This window comes from Patagioenas fasciata, chromosome 1, assembly GCF_037038585.1.
Source record: "Patagioenas fasciata isolate bPatFas1 chromosome 1, bPatFas1.hap1, whole genome shotgun sequence".
Lineage (NCBI taxonomy): Eukaryota > Metazoa > Chordata > Aves > Columbiformes > Columbidae > Patagioenas > Patagioenas fasciata.
In genome coordinates this window covers 139643110-139657417 of record NC_092520.1, presented here as the reverse complement: position 1 = coordinate 139657417, position 14308 = coordinate 139643110, and the positions used below count along the sequence as shown (strand labels likewise).

The 14308-nt window shown below is 39.1% G+C and overlaps 1 protein-coding gene across 7 annotated transcripts in view; it reads right to left on the bottom strand.

The window, feature by feature from the left end:
* RASSF8 (Ras association domain family member 8) overlaps positions 1 to 14308 on the bottom strand; it is a 90564-nt gene that overhangs the window by 26610 nt on the left and 49646 nt on the right. Inside the window, exon 3 of one of the 7 annotated variants that reach the window (XM_071816086.1) lies at positions 12046 to 12127. The exons of the other annotated variants lie outside the window; for them this stretch is intronic. The gene's annotated coding sequence lies outside the window, so the exon portion shown is untranslated. The remainder of the gene's footprint in view (positions 1 to 12045; positions 12128 to 14308) is intronic. 7 annotated transcript variants of the gene reach the window in all.

Below are 14308 nucleotides of genomic sequence, written 5' to 3'. Positions count from 1 at the left end.
AGAAATACCCAGTATATATACAGACACTATATATATGCTATTATTTGACTACCTCTTCACAGCTAGTTTACAAACAATAAAAAGTCTGCAATTTCATAGAACTAACAAAGTGCAAAGGGCTTTTCTTGTATTTAAGCAAAAGAGATATTCCAAGCAGATGTTTGCAAAACCTATCTATCCTTGACATAAGTGTTAAGTATGAGAAACCCTGAGAGCTAAAATTAAGTTGTTGATTTCACCTCATTTCTAATCTTTAGAAGGTTCACATCATCCAAAAGCAGCATGCACCTCAAATCGAGGCTAAAATTCTGTTGCAGCTGAAGCCATCTACAGAATTTTGACCAACCACTTCAGTTACTTTCTGTCCTCCCAACAAATAGTCATCATTCTGTTTAGTATACTTTAAAGTGAGCATACTTTCATTCATAATTAGCTATAACCAAACATCATCTAGAGTTTGGCACTTCCTCTTTACTTCTCATTCTCTGTGCACTATGGCCTAGTTGCGCTCCTTGCCTTTCTCCATTATGATATCAGATAAAGCTCTGGACAAGGAGGCAGCTTGTTCCACCCAGGTTGGAAACTGTTAATAAGAAGAGTTAGTTAGGGCCAGTGAGGCTTGATTGAAAAAAGAAAACAAAAAAAACCCCCACCAAATAACAAAGACACCTCAAGCACAAATAAGCCAGTTCAGCTACCCAGAAAGAGCTTATAAACCATCCAGAAGACTGTGATAGTACCCTCCTATGAACACAGAGGTATGTGGCAGATTCTCCTTACCATAAGAATTCTGGTATAAAGCAAATAACATTTTCCAGATGAAGTTGACTACAAATACAAAATTTCTACTGGAAACAAGCTAACTACTATTCACCAAAAAGCCTCCTCCCTTGGATTGATGAAGGAGAAACATCCTACGAGATAGGACGCTTCCCATCAATAAATACACAAAAAACTTTCATAGCAGGTTCAAGTAAAAATATCAGTGTAAATCTTCTGCACACAAAAATGTATTCGAAAGGAACAGGTTGTGGGCTTGAAATCAGTATATAATTTTCTTTGAAAATAATGTGTTTATACAGAGGTGGTATCCAATTTTTTTAGTGGGATCAAGTGATTTCCTCTTGTAGAGTGTTATTATTTTACTATTCTAGAAGAATGCTCAGAGGTAATAGGCACCGCTTAAAGCAAGCAAACCAGAGGTACCACAACCATGCAGATGACAGTGTTGGGAACAAGTTTGAGAGTGTACACAGCAAGGAATTTTTTCACAGAAGACTGACCAAAAGATGGTCTAATGCACATCTATATGAAACAGGCCAAAATCTGGATGCTACAATAGCTATCCAAGACACACACAAGCTACACACACACACATATATATATATATATATATATGTATATACAGAACCTGCGGCAGGACAGGACAGCACCAACGCATGAGTTCGTATAAGTTCTGAACTACAAGAGGATGTTTCCAGCAACGATGGCTGCTGGAAATCTTGCCTCCAGATAACCTAGAATTCCCCAGAAGTCCCAAAATCAGTTTCCCAGATAAATTACTAGTTGACTTGCATCCAAGAACCCTAAACTGTCTAGTCCAGGAGCTGTTGCTTGCTTTGCAGTTTCTCTTGGTGCAATGCAGTTAACAACATGGTGGGGAAAAAGAGGAAAAGAAACATTGTTCCAAAGCAGGGGATACTACAGTATACGTTTTTCTCAATTACAGAACATCCCTCACCTCCTTTTGAGCTACAATCTTTACAGCACAGAAAAAAAATCAAATTGGAAGTCTTTCTTATCTCTGTCTTTGTTAGAACTGACCAGAAAGAATTATGAACCTCTTTTCCTTTGGGGCTGGAGGAGTAAACAGGTGAAAGATTCATCCACACCTTTTGCCATCTCTTTTAAAGATAAATTTTGGTAATGGCTTCTATCAAGTAATATATTAGTTGAAATGAAATAAAAAAGTATTCCACCTTGAAAATAACTTCAGTATTTCATGATCTCCGATTTCAGGAGGTGTGTTTGCATTCAGGGCATTTTCTTCCCTTACAATGTCCTAACCTCAACCCTTGCATCTCTTGATTTTTCATTGTCTGCCATTCTAAGCCATCTTTGCCTAATATGTAATCCGTTTCCTTTTCAGATACACAGAAACAAATGCCATCTCAAAAGGCCTCAGCACAAACTGTTTCTTCCCCTCCTGCCTCTTTTTTTACCCCCAGTTATTAAAAGCAATAGAGGCTGAGTCTTTACTGCCCCTGCTGACCTTAACCAAGCAAGCTGAAGGCCACACCAGTATACCAAGATTATCCCCAAATTCCTTAATAGGGCATCAGTGCTCCTTCTCCACTATCAGCAGTTTGCTTCATTAGGCTGGCTCATGATTACAAGTAAACAAACTGAAGGAATCCAAGATCCCACTTAGAAGTGATTGAACTGCAGCACAAAACAGGATCACCAGCTTAGGAGCTGTAGTACAGGAGATGAGGTAGCTAGAAAGCTTCATGATCACAGATTTTCTCTAAAATACAGGTCTTTACAGAAAACTAAGTTCCACCCTGCTGTTATGAACATATATTGATGGCTGAAGTGCTAATGCTTTCAAATCCCACAGTCTGTAACACTTCGTATCTTGACCCACAATTTTGACGCCACAAAGCTTGACCCATCTGTGTTCCAGAGTATTTTCTAATCACCACAAAATGTTAGAAAGAAAAATCGACAGGTGAGCTAATGAAACACACGGCTTATTAAAGTCTCTTTTTATTTGGTCACTGTTAAGAACACAACCTTGCACTTCTAACAGTAAGTTTCACACCCTCACACTTGCATTGATTCAACAGGAACAACAACTCTAATTAATACGCTCCTTTAAGATTAGATATAAAAAGCACCTGAACTCCACATAGATTTGAGGTACTAAAACCCAACAGCATTTTGGAGATGGTGACAGCACTCAAGTCAGAGAGACTCAATGATCATCGCTTCTACTAAGTAGATTTCAGTCACACAATTCCAAAGCAGAAGTTTAAAACTTGAGTTAAAAGTATTATATTTATGACATATTCCAACAAATCAAAACAATATCCAATGCAGCACGCACTTGCAGCTCTTGAGATACAATTTTATTTTGATAAAACTCTGAATCTAGTTCAAGCAGGCTTAATCACTAAATCCCAACCTTGAATCTGTTTCACGATTAGGACTGAAATATCATCTGCAGGCAGTTTTCACAGAATAACAGAACGTCCTGAGTTAAAAGGGATCAACGATCATCAAGTCCAGCTCCTGTCCCTGCACAGGACAACCCCACAGTTCACACCATGTGTCTGAGGGCCTTGTCCAGTCTCTTCTTGAACACTGTCAGGCTTGGGGCCGTGACACCTCCCTGGGAGCCTGTTCCAGTGCTCCACCACCCTCTGGGGGAAGAACCTTTTCCTAATGTCCAGCCTAAACCTCCCTGATATATCTTCCTGCCATTCCATCGGTTCTGTCACTGGTCACCAGAGAGAAGAGATCAGCGCCTGCCCCTTCTCCTCCTCTTGTGAGGAAGCTGTAGCTGCCATGAGGTCTCCCCTCAGTCTCCTCCAGGCTGAACAAACCAAGTGACTTTAGCCGCTCCTCCATGTAGCTTCTGCTTCAAACCCTTCACCAACCTAGTTGCCCTCTTCTGGACACTCTTCAGCAGCTTTATATCCTTTTTATCCTGTGGCACCCAGACCTGCACACAGTCCTCCAGATGAGGCTGCACCAGTGCAGGGCAGAGTGGGACAATCACCTCCCTCGTCCGGCTGGTGATGCTGTCCTGGATGCACCCGGGACAACACCTGGCCCTCTTGGCTGCCAGGGACACTATTGGCTCATGTTCAGCTTGCCATCAATCAGAACCCCCAGATCCCTCTCCACAGAGCTGCCTTCCAGCCTCTCTAATTTCACAGTCTGTATCTAGTGCTGCTGTGACCAAGGTGCAAAATCCAGTACTTGCCCTTATTGAACTTCATACAGTTTCCTCACTCTGTCACCCAGCTACTAACAAAATCACAGTATCAAACATCACAGTCCTGCTAGAGAGGCAGGACTGAATGGACACATCCTAGAAAGCCTCACTGTTCACCACAGTTCTCAAAAGGGTTGGACTGTTGGTAGCAGCATGGCAGAGTTTAAGAGAGTTATCAGCTAGGATCTGGGATGCATTTTAGTCTGTGGTAGATGAATATCCTTTTCCAGATATGTTAGCAAAGGAGGCTGCACCACATATAAATTCTGTGACAAACAGCTCAAGAGAGTCATATCCAATAAATAAACATCTCATTCACCATCTCAAGTCAACAGGCATACATTTACTACACTGCAATATCTTCCAAAACCCTGTAAGTATTTGTTCTTCATTAGTACCAAATATATAGCACATTTCAGAAAACAGCAACCACAACTTTATTAATAACAGCAACATTAAGTGGGCGTCACATTTATACATCTATAATATGGTCTAAATGCTGTGTGGGAATGAAAGAAAACACAACAAAGAGCAGAGGAATAAGCAAGCTATTTCATTGCAGGAGAAATATTTATATGAAAGTTCAATACACACAGGTTACTTCAAAGTTGCCTTCCACCTCTAAATACCCTAGCTTCAAAGGAGAGAAAAATACGTCATTCTTTCAGCTGGTTTCAAGGAAGACACAGCTCTACTCATTCACATTTCCCTCTGCAAACATTTACAGCCAGTTGAGGGATTGCTTGAAGACATTTGTGTGCAATTGCTAATGTTTACACTAAAGGCAATGAGGCCATCTGCTCCGTTTTGGCAAGAACTGGCTTAACTCTTGGTTTTGTAAGGCCAAATCTGTTCTTTACACTTCAGTCAAACCCACGTGCAACATTTGCTGTGCTCTGTCATTTGACTACAGCTACACTGAGTCACAGCTGTCAAAGTAAGGTGTTCCTTGGACTCAAAATGTGAACCAAGTGCAAACTTCATTAAGCTCAGAAAAACATACAGAAACCTAATTATACTTCCTGTGTTTCAAGGTATGGGCCAAAACACACCACCTCCTTCCACTATATTTTTGGGAAAGTTGCATGTAAATGAGCCCATTTCTCCACTTCCATGCTTGCACTCAAGGATACAGGAAATAAAATACATCTTACAGTTGAAATATCTACTTATATTTGAATTAGCTGAAGTTTTAGAGGCATATGGTCTAAAGCTACAGTATTACATGATTACTGAAAAGAAATTTTACTGTAACTAAATTCCTGAAACAGAAATAAGGTGAGGCACTTTCAACTTATTAACAGTAACTTTTAGAAAATTATAATCTCAAAGCTTTATTCAGAGAGTGGCTACATTATTCATTAAACATTATCTAAGAAGTTTCAAGTCACTCTAGTCACTTCCTAGGCAACCTAGGAAAGTCTACAAGACAGAACAGAACATATTTCTCTACAAGGAGTCTTTAAACAGTTAATGCAAGTAAGAGAAACAAGTCAGGAAAACCCATCCCTTTTTAAAAGTTACACTTGGCTAAACTTACTTCCATATTTCCCCAAGCACAAAAGAACTTTTTTGCTTCTTCTGTTCTCTATTTATAGGACTCAGTTGGACCCCTTAAGTTTTCCCCTCTCTAGACAATTGTAAGTTTGGGTAATTTTATTTATTAGAGCAAAACCTGAGATAATCATAATACACAGTTATAGCTTATGGACTAGAATACTCTAACTGCATTACTTCATTCTCCCAGCCCTGCTCTCAGTGTGGTGGTGGTGCTACAGCCAGCTCCACACTAAGCCTACATTGCTTTGGCCACCAGCCACACTGTCTTAAAATGGATGTGGAACTGCAATATCACTTCAGGAGCTGAGTATACATAAGTATCTCTGCTCTATTCCACTGATAATTTCAGGGAAACTGTTACAAGCTTCGTACTTTAAAACCACTAATTTTCTTTTGATTTGGCTAAAACTCACTTAAAAAGTCCAAAACTCACTGGGAGAGGCAAGAAGCATAGAGATGAATAACATCACTATAAACACAGTTGCCCTTAGGTAGCAGTCTTAGAAAGATCACGTATGGCATTCATAGAATGACCCAGAAGAGAAGTTATTTTTGTTTTTGTTCCTGAAAAGAATTGTATGCAAAAAAAGTTGACAGCAACTAAACATAAATCAGACTGCAATACTGCTGGAAAATGGATATTCGCTCAAATTCAATACCAAAAAAAAGTCTTTATTTTTCTGTTTCTACCTTTTCTGTTGCAACAACTTCAAGTTCGTCTCTGAACTTAATTATGAGATGCCTGGGATGCCAGGTACTGGTACTGAAGAACAGAGTCCAAGTTAAACAAAACAGCATCTCAGCTGCTCAGTAATGCTGTGATAAGAGCCAAAGTGCTGATATACTCTCTGTGCTACCACCATACTTATGTACAAAGGAGTACAAAGTTCAGCTTGCATTTCCTTCTTGAAACAGAAAAAAAAAAAAACCTCAGATAATCTGATCAGGACATTTTTAGTTTTCACTGTTCTTTCCCTTACCAAACTTTAAAAAAACAATAGTGTCCACTTCTGTGGACTCATCTCCACACAAACATGTAGGACAGGCTGTGTAGTCTGGAGAGCTATAGCCATTAGCAGCAGTGAACGAGTTAATAGACAGGGTTAAGGATTTAGAACTTTGTGACATATCTTAAAAAGAAAAAAAAAAAAAAAAAAAGAGTCCAGCCAGTTTTCTTTTAAATGAGAAATGGTTGCTGGGATTTTTAATCTTTATTGATATGTAGCTATGGAAGTGTACAATACCAGGTGGCAACATTAGGAAGCCAGAATGGCTTATTAAGCACAATTACCTACCAAGCAATTTAAATCCTGGAAAGAACTCAAGGGCAAGTGCCTACATAAAGTTTCTGCTACTTGCAAGATAGTGAGCAAATAAAGACTTGAATTTATCCAAAAGATACAACATTATGAGTCCAGACATCCAAACCACAACATTTAAATAAAAAAAATCACATAAGCATAATATATCAGAAAACAGAATTAAAGTGGTGTTCAGGTTTTAAAATTATTTATTTTTGTAAATGAACAAATTGAAAAGCTACATAAAATATCAATGTACAAATTAACCATGTACTTCTAAGTATCTTTATGAAAAAGAAAGTATCCTTTCCTCTGAAAAAGGTATTAGGCATTAGCAATTCTAGGGAATGGTTCAACACTGTGGCTTGGACATGTTTAGCAAAGTTGTTTCATCAATTTCTCTTGGTTTTCTGTGCAAAAAAAAAAAAGCAGACAACTGAGTTTTACAGTAAATGCATGTAATGCAGGCCAACTTATAAAAAAAAATAAACAAACAACACAAAAACCACCACCAAACAAGAGATCCACCATCAGTGCAAGTTCGGGACATCTGTGTTGCTGAAGAGGTGATAATAAAGGCCTATGGTTTAAATATCAACTATATCAAGATTGTTCACAAAGCACATATTTCTATGTGTTTCATAAGTTCAACAGGCTCTAATTTCCAGAAAGTGCTGAGGCCTCAGGCTCTGCAACTTCAATCACTTCAAACACCTCAAGTGAAGGGACCCAAAACAGATGTACTCTAGTGACTCCAAGTTTTCATCTCGTTCGTCAAGATCCCCATCTTCTGTTTTTATTTTGTTTAATGTTTTCACTACATATTTTTATTCTAAGGGCAAAACATCTTTGTGTAATTATTTTACATGAGTGAACGTCAAGTTTTCCAAGGAACCTCTGGCAATTAAGTCATCTAACAAACCTTCCACCTCCTGCTTGCTTCTTCTCATCTCAGTTACAGAAACAGCTTCTCATGTCACCATTCCTCCTCACAAAATGATTGCATTGTGACAAAGTCCAATATGCAAAGAACAACTTAGGGTTGGTTCCAGGACCTTAAGTCTTCTCACTTCATTTATTCTTCCTTTCTTCTACTGTGTAAATAATGCAGCCATTGGTACGGACAGTTGAACAATCTCCAAAATGGCAGAATAAGGTAACATAATAATGGCAAACATATCCTGCAGCCTGATAGATGTACAAACAAGACACATAGTTTTTATGATTATACTAAAGGCTATTGTATACTACACAGGGAATGTATTAGGGTGGTTACAATAATTTAATGGTTACCTGCTAGAAACCAAGTATGGCAAATCGGGCATTGTAACAGAATTTGCAATGTCAGGTCTTCGCATTTCATGATCCCCTTTCTCAACATTATCTGTATCCATTCAAAACCAAGACAACTGGATTGCTCAAATGTTTATCATTTTAAAATGGGTTGTTCTTACATAAATCACAGTAAGTTGTGAACGTAAAGGTACCCCACACTTCAGTCCTTTGAAAGCCTGTTTTTGAAGGGTAATACCATGTTCTGTAGAGATGCAGTCATACATCTCTGAAGGGAAGGCATTGGAGGAGTCAAGATCATTAGGCAGCAGCCTTCCATTGAGAATGGGAAGATCCCAGACTGTCCCTGAACCCCTAAAAGACACTTCAGCTCTGTTGTCTACAAGCCAGTGTGACTGCTCATTCACCTCCTGCTCAGAGTTTGGCTTATACAGAGCTCATGCTAAGGCCTGATGTGTGTTGGCAGCAGCACCGTTATGTCAAAGTGAGGGCAACATGTAGGCAGGATGAGGTGGCCAGAAAGAGCTAAAGGTCATTATGCAGCCATTATCATCTGCAGCTTGCTGTCTCCTGCAGCCATAATCACTGCATGCTAGCTGTCTGGTAGTTTCTTCAGAACCTGCTAACTCATGGAAACAGTATAAACCAAATTTCCAAGCTGGAAGGTAAAAATACGTCAGACTATGTAAAAAGCTTTTGAAGCAGATCCAATAACAGCTGGACTGCTGAGGCTTTTGTGTTTCCTGGTACAACACAGGGGATGACTACAACGTGATGAAGGAGTAAAGAGAAACACTCTCAACATCAGCTGTGTTACTGTTCTGCTTAAGGTGCACAAGTTGTGAACCAGAGAACTTGTGAGTTAGAAACCTCATGAATTAAGTGATGAATTAGTGAATTCAGATGTTAGACTAGTCTGTACAAATGGGACTGAGCCCTTGTTTGTCATGTGTGTCTGTTTTCTTTCCTCAGGAGCTCATAAAATGACGCTTAATTTAACCTATAAATATGAGGGATCCAAATGAACCATGACAGCTACATCTGATATTGATAAGAACAAGCTCTTCACTATGTTGCAATTAAAGTTTTGATTGGTTTCCTCTTTTTGCTTTTAGAAGCAATGTAGTTCAGCAACAGTTTGAGAAGAAAGGGTTAAACCTGCTCTCAAGGGAAGAGATCCAGTCCCCTGACCTAGAGATCACAGTAAGGTCACTTTTAATGTGTTTTCAGCATAACCTGAATTCGAGTACAATTCCATCCTTGACATTCTGACCAGCCTAAACTTTGTTCTGTAACAGCTACTATCACTTCCTGAGAACTCATCTGTGTGTATGCAACCAGCACAGTTAAAAGTAGATAGTAGCAGTTTAGATTTCTCTGTAAAATGAAATTGTGCTGCACACAGATTACAAGAAGTACAATCAAAACTTTCAGCTCTTATTTTCATTTCCAGCAAATCTCTGCCTGGAGAGGAAGCAATCTGCTTTCACTGTAATATCTATATCCTTTGTAGGTGGTCAAGTCTGCTGTGCTCCCAGGGGACTAAAGAAAAATTCTATGCATGGAAACTTATGAGTTTCCAACCCTCTATGTGGGAGTAGTCTGTCAAAGAGAAAGCCTTTAATTAAAAACAACTTTGGAGTTGAAGTCCTGCTTGTTCAACTATTTCCAGTTGCAAAAGCTCATTGGGATCCTAGATACAGGAAGCTGAAACACTTAGGCTGAACTAACCCAACTTCAACGTTAATAATACACTTTCTTGCTTTACTAGTGTGTTAATACTAGGTATATCTGGAGATCAAGTATAATAGCTCCAAGCTATTTCTGAAATATTTGCTTTCATGATGCTAAGGCACATTCAACTAATGCATAAAGCTATACTCATACAATTTCATGTATTTTACGGAAGGAAAAAAAGCCAGAGAACAGTATCGCTTTATCTAAATTCCACTGCTAGGGCTGGGGTCATACTGTTTCCATGTGCAAACACCATGTGGTATATCCTGCACTTTGCTGACAAGAAGCAATCTAATACTAGGCTTCTGAATCCTAAACAAACAATATTGTAATCCACTGTCAGCTGCATAATGACTGCCGCACTCTGTCAAAACATACTTTTAAGGATAAACACACTAAGAAAATCTGCAGGAAAAGAGATCAGATACTAGCCTTGCTTGAGTTCTAAAACGCTTTCTTCCACATGCCATCACCCTTCAAACATTACACTTGCAGAACTGCAAAAGCAAAGTGAAGTATAAGTTCTTGTCTTTACAGCAGAACACAAATACACTGCTGCAGGAGCACTTGGAACAATATTATTCTAAACAACAGAGCCAGAATACATGGCAGCATGGTTGCAGGCCCAAAACCAAACTGCAGGTGACAGTACTTCAACTTCCAGAATGGACAGGAAAGCTTTATAAAGCAGTATTTAAGACAGCAATGAATAACATTGACTGGAAGCAGCTGGGTGATCTGAAGCAAATTTGTAGGGTTATATTCTCTGGTAAAGACAAACCAAGAGCAAGACATCTTTACAGACAGCATGCTGGGCACTGCTACATTCTTTCTGGGCTCCACAAATGAACTTCATAAAACATGCAGTACCAGGGCTCCATACTCAGTGCAGTAAAAGTACAAATGTAAATAATTGGGGACAGTCACCAAGTGTCATTGTGCCCAACCCCCCATGAGACATATGCACCTGCAAATGAATCTCTCTTGCATTCAGGCTCTTCAGTCAGGCTGGGTGAGGAGGGGGAACATTCACAGCTCAAAGTTCTCCTCAGGAATTTTAGTACCTCATTCATTCTTTTGGATTTGAATACTAGAGCCAAGGATGAGAAGGAGACTATATATAGTAGCTCAGAGCATTTGCCTCTGAAATGGGAGAGTAGGTTTCTAGACTTTTCTTTGTTTGAAGGGCCCCAAATTCCATCTTTTTATTTTTAGACAAGTATTATGTCAGATGATGGCTTGTATCATTCCTCTTGCTGTCATGAAGGCAAAAAACCCAACCACCACCACCCCCCACAAAACAAACAAACAAAACAACAAAACACCAACGCTTCCCCACCCCAAGACACAAACAACCCCCAAAAAACCAACAACAACCAAACAAAAGCAACGTACTTGAGACTGCGGAAAAAGCAAGGAGGACTTTAGTTCTATGAACCTGGCAATTGAAGGCATTCTTATGGTATGGAACAATTTTCAGTCCTTCATACTGCTTACAGATTTTGGATTAAAAAAACCTGCTTTCATAGAAATGCATACACAGTCCTGTCAAAGATGAGAACTCAGGAAGCTTACACTGTACGTTTCCCAAAGCACAGAGAGTAAAGTGTGCGCACCAGGGTCACCAGAATAGTACCACTGGGTGAATACTAGATTAACTTTCAGAGGGTGAAATACAAAAGCCATCTCTTAAACACTCTAAAAGACAAACAGTGACTAAAACCAGGACCAGATGTATATCTCTGCGTGAGTTATTCAACAATAGTAAAAAGAAAAGCTAAACTTTCATGAAAAATAAACCCCAATTACTTAATATTCTGAAAGCATTAACCCAAGGGAGGAAAGAAAGCCTGAAGACAGACGCACCTTCACACTAAACAACCTGAAAATATAATTCACTGATATTTTAGATTATCAATATTATTTATCACAGGGACAGTAAAATTTGAAAAAAGCACACTCCAAAGCAAAACAATGTATCAGCTCGATTTTCAGACACGCTTTAGACAAGTGCTGGATCATCTATTCCAGTCTCAGATGTTTTCTCCATCCTAAATGGCTCTATGATTCTTATTGCCTTGTCAACACATAAGGCCAGGTTAATACAAACACATGCATATTAACCAGAAAGTTAAACAGTGTTTAGCCTACCTGAAGCAGCTTTTAAGTCATGGATCAAAATCGACTGGATGAATCAGCACCAGAAACTGTTATTAAGTTCCAATTTCAGCATCTAGGGAACAGTCAGAACATTTAAGCCTTCCACCCTGTAACGCTAACAGATAACTACCAGGATTTCTTGCTTCTGCTGACTCTTGTCCTTGTGACATTTCAAAATGAGAGGAAATGGAGAGTGTGGTACAAAAATTGGTAGATAATATTCAGGCTCTTTTTTTTTTTTCCAGAGGTCATGTTGCTCTTCAAGTGCTTTATGAAACAGAATTTTGCCTTGAAGCCCACCCTAGCTATCTAATCTATGCATAGTTTTAACCTTGAAGTTGCCTCTGTCAGACAGAAGCACCAAGGATGTTGCCTTGGCCCAAACACAGAGGTAGAAAGCGCCTGTTTTCTCAAATAGAGGGCGTCTACCACAGAACGTTATTTCCACACTCACTGAAAGGCAGATTCCCCTCAAAACTTTTGAAGTAGTCCAGCACAAAGAGATTCTTGTTAACACAGAGTTTGAGATCTGCACAGAACTTTCTTAACCTACTTATGTCCTGTGGCATTATTGCCACCTCATTGCAAGAACACGTGGAAAGAGACTAAAACTGCACCAGTGAAGGTGACAACTGAGCTGCAGGCTCAGAGATCCTTAAACTGGCCTAGCGCAGAGACTACAGGAAATCACTCGCAGAGGTCAGTCTACAGTCTCAATATTTAGCCAGCACTTGCATTCAAAAAAATCCCAAGCCACACACCCCAAATCCCCTGCATGACTCTGAGAGAACATAAAAGTCAGCTAACAGGCCATAATGACTAATTATGCACAAGCATTTGGTCATTGCAGCAAGAGAAAGCTGAAGAAAATGCACCACACTAAAACACAAATGTAAAGCCTAATTAAAAATAGGAAACCTTAATTCAATTCAAATCCAGTTTCGCATAGATCACTACCAATGCAGCTTTATTGTCTAAACTATCAAACAAGCATGACCTTCCTCTCACTTAATAGAGGAATCAATCCAAGTAGGCCAAATGTCAGACGTCAAAGCGCGGTGTCCGGGATAAAATATTGAAAAGCACACACAAGCTTTGTTAAATAGCGAAGTGAACGTAATGAAAACCAAACAGAACTGCTAAGGGAACACTGCAGAGCTCTAATCCTTGCTTAAATCTAGAGAATTCAGCATCAGAACCACTTGCCTGACTTACCAAGACATGCACCAAGCTCAATCTCCAGTCTACCTCTGTGGTTTCATAGAGAAAAGGAGTGTTTCTAAAACTGCCATCTGCCTAAGAAGAACTATTGCTACTTCACTTCCTTTTATAAAAAAATAAAAGCATACCATCTTGTACACTTGTAGAAGCTTTCAAGTGAGTGGATACCACTCCCATTTGACTAATAAGCACTTTTGTCAATACTTTTAAGCTGCTGTGCAAGCTTTGCAGATAAAGGGTTGCTGGCATACCTAGGAAAAGGTTATGTTACTATAATGTATGCACATCTTTATACCCATTTATACCTTTTCTATAACCCTGCGAAGGGGTCTACTGCAGATCAAGAGCATATTTTGCTAATTCTATGCATATCTCAGATTGCAGTAAGACGACAAAACCAAAAACAAACGAACAAACAATAACAACAACAAAACCCACAAAGCCACCAAACACACAAACATGTGATGAATTCAATTTAGAATCCCTGACTAACAGAACAGACTTCATATGCCACAGTAAAAACAGAACCTAAACCACTTGTGACAGACTATGACATACAGGTCCCTTTCCATGTTATTTTAAAACCCGTACATACAAAGCACTTCCATAACACATTACTGGCATTGAGACAGAAAAAAGAACTTAGTGATTGAAGTAATTTTGTAGGTACTTTTGACACCTCTCCCAGGAAAGTAAAGGCATTTGGGATTCCACTATAAAACTGCATTACCATCTATATTTTACTAGATAAAGCTATCTTTCCAGTACGACCATACCCTTTGCATCAACAGCACAAAGAGTAAGATTTATATAGCCTCTATGGAATTGAAAATGGAAAGCTTAATATTACTCTCAGAAGCCTATATTTCCCCTATCTCAGGCCACACGAGCTGCAAGATAGAAACTACTGCTACTTAAGTTATTTTTCTAGGGGTTTCCCACATTCACATTTAAGTTTTGTATTTCATAGAGCTATGCTTCAGTAAAGAAAATATAAGATTCTTCAGCTATGAAGATGGCAAAGATTCACTCC